Below are 2,618 nucleotides of genomic sequence, written 5' to 3'. Positions count from 1 at the left end.
TTTGAGATCTGATACGGGTTTGTTTATGATAAAATTTAGTTTTTTTCTTTCAAAACCATATTGTTTTAGGTTTATGTATCATTTAAAAGAAGTCTAAAATGACAATGATTTTTTACCATATGGGTCTGGTTGTTTTTATTCATCTACTTCTGGCAACAAATCTAAGAAACCATTGTAGTATTCAAATTGAAATACGGTCCATTAGTTGAGCATCTTGAAAGAAAAAAGAGAACTCACTGAATACTAACATAGAAAGAGAAAAAACAAGAAAAGGCCAAAGGAAAAAAAGAAAAGAAAATGGTAGCATATGTCCTCTCATCACCATGATCAGTCAGCGACAAACTCAATCTTGACATTAGCAACGGTAACAAAATCACCACCAGACCGAGGCACGAAAGTCACCACAAGGGTATCATCTCCTTCAGCTTCCAGATCTTCCAACAATCCTGTAATCCCCAATACCATAGTTGTCTTTGATTTTTTTGCATGCTTGTGAGGCACATTGACGAAACTTCCTGCAAACTCGGAGTTGTCTGGTCCACCAGGTGAATCAGGTTCATCGTTGACGAGGACATCGAACTTAATTAAGCCAATCAGAATCCTCGATATCCTCTCGCTTAAAAGCCATATCCTAGCTTCTTGGTGTCAAGAGTATCTTTAACCTTTACTTGAACCAGCTCTTTATTCTCATCCCAGAAAAGAAACTCTGAATTAAGCCAATCAGAATCCTCGATATCCTCTCGCTTGCCTCCAGGTATTTTCTTCCACAAGTCCCACATTCGGTCGACGTTCGAGTGATGACAATAAAATATGGGATCTCTCCCTGGTGAGTAGAAATTGCCCATATTTTCCCCTTTAGTTTGATTGGGGTCGCCGGTCCAGATGTGAATCTGAGTGTGTGGGGTGGTCTCAATATATTATACCCATTCCAGGACTTGGATCATCACCAGCACGATATGGTTTTCCAAAAAAGAGAGTAGGCTTCGTGGCACCGGACACCATTTGCCTGTACATTACGTTAAGATTGCTTGCATACAATTCCTCTGCTTTTGCAGGGTCTGGATTCGCATCTCCTTTCGCGTAATTAAGATCAAGCAGTATCGGAGGTTGGTGATTCGCGTCGCGAAGGGGGTCATAAAGTGGTGATTTGGGGTCAGTAAAAATGGCTGGCATTTGCATGCCGGCAGGGGCATCCCAATTCCAGAAAGGCAAAGCGAAAGTTGGATCATCAATCAGTTTACCCAAGATTCTTTCGAAGTAGTATAAATAGAGTCTATGCCAGGGAAAGAAGAGCCACGAGAAGTGAATTTGAAGGTCTAAATCAGGAAAGCCTGCTTGGTGATAAGCACCATCACAATAAGCACAGTGAACGTCGGCTTGACTCTTGAAGCTACGTGGATCATCGTCAGGAAGACTTTTCATCAGTGATATGGCTTTGGCGTATTTAGCTACGTAGGCTTTATCAACTAAATGAGCAGCAGGCCTTATGCGCATTGGGGAGGACGCAGAAGGGAATTCGAAGTTTTTGATCTTTGTGGATATTGGAGGGCAACAGTTCGAGGGGTCACTTTCGGATGGCAGGGTAACTAGCTCACATTGGGTTATGTCTGGGGGTGCAATGGGGTTAGCATAGCAAATGGATCACTAAGACTAGATGCTCCATAGAGTCCACCGAGACCAATGAGCAGATCTCTTCTGGTGGCAGGGTTTTGTTCATGATCATTTTTGCCTGATTTGCAAGAAACAATCGGGATATTGTGACGGTTTGGCTTTTTAATTCTGGAAACTCGGTGTGTTTTTGGGAAGGAAGGCAAGAAAGAAGAGGCAGCTAAAGGGATACTACTGGAAAGAGAGATACAGGAAGCCATAGTTTGGTTCGGTGTGGGGGTAAAGGCCATAAGAGTAAAAAATAAAAAGAAAAACAAATAGATAAAAATGTTAAATCATGAAAGTACACATTTTGTTATATAATGGATGAAGCAATTTTTATTTTTTATTTTTTTTTGAACAAGTTGGTATACATTTTGTCGACACTGAGCATGTAATAGGGTTGAATAGTTGGAACTATAATACCTCAAACTTAAAAAAAAAAGTTACATTTTAGCTCTAAGATTTTAAAATTTTGTAATTGAACCCTCCAGCTTAAAGTTTATTTTATATAAAAATACATGTTTTCACCTAAAAATCTTAGATTATCCAATAGGAACCCCAAATACTATTTTTCTGGTTTGTCTCTAAGTGTAAATTAACAAGATCAATTGCAAAAGCATGTTTAGATTGGAAGTTGTATATCCGATAACTTCTCAAGGTTTGACTTTCCAATTAAAAACCTCAAAATATAAGTTAATAAATTGAAATAAATACATGAACATAAAAGTTTAAAAAATTAAGAGTTAATCACACTTAAGTAGTTTCAAAGAAACTCACAACTTAAAAAAACTTTTATTTAAAGAAAAAAAATTAAATTGCTACTACTTACTAAAAGAATTAGCTTTAAAAAAACTATTACCAATACCATTATTGAGAGATTAGTTTGCACCGTTAAATAATGATGAAAAATTAATTTATTTGTTAATTTTTTGAACTATTTCTTACCATTTTCCGACAAAATTAATTTC

General features: G+C 37.2%; 1 pseudogene; it reads right to left on the bottom strand.

Annotated features, from left to right (window-relative positions):
• Window positions 1-327: 327 nt before the first annotated feature.
• LOC18095463 (polyphenol oxidase, chloroplastic-like) lies at window positions 328-1,868 on the bottom strand (annotated as a pseudogene).
• Window positions 1,869-2,618: the final 750 nt, after the last annotated feature.

Source organism: Populus trichocarpa, chromosome 1, assembly GCF_000002775.5.
Source record: "Populus trichocarpa isolate Nisqually-1 chromosome 1, P.trichocarpa_v4.1, whole genome shotgun sequence".
In the NCBI taxonomy this organism is placed as follows: Eukaryota; Viridiplantae; Streptophyta; class Magnoliopsida; order Malpighiales; family Salicaceae; genus Populus; species Populus trichocarpa.
This window is presented reverse-complemented; position numbering and strand designations above follow the sequence as displayed.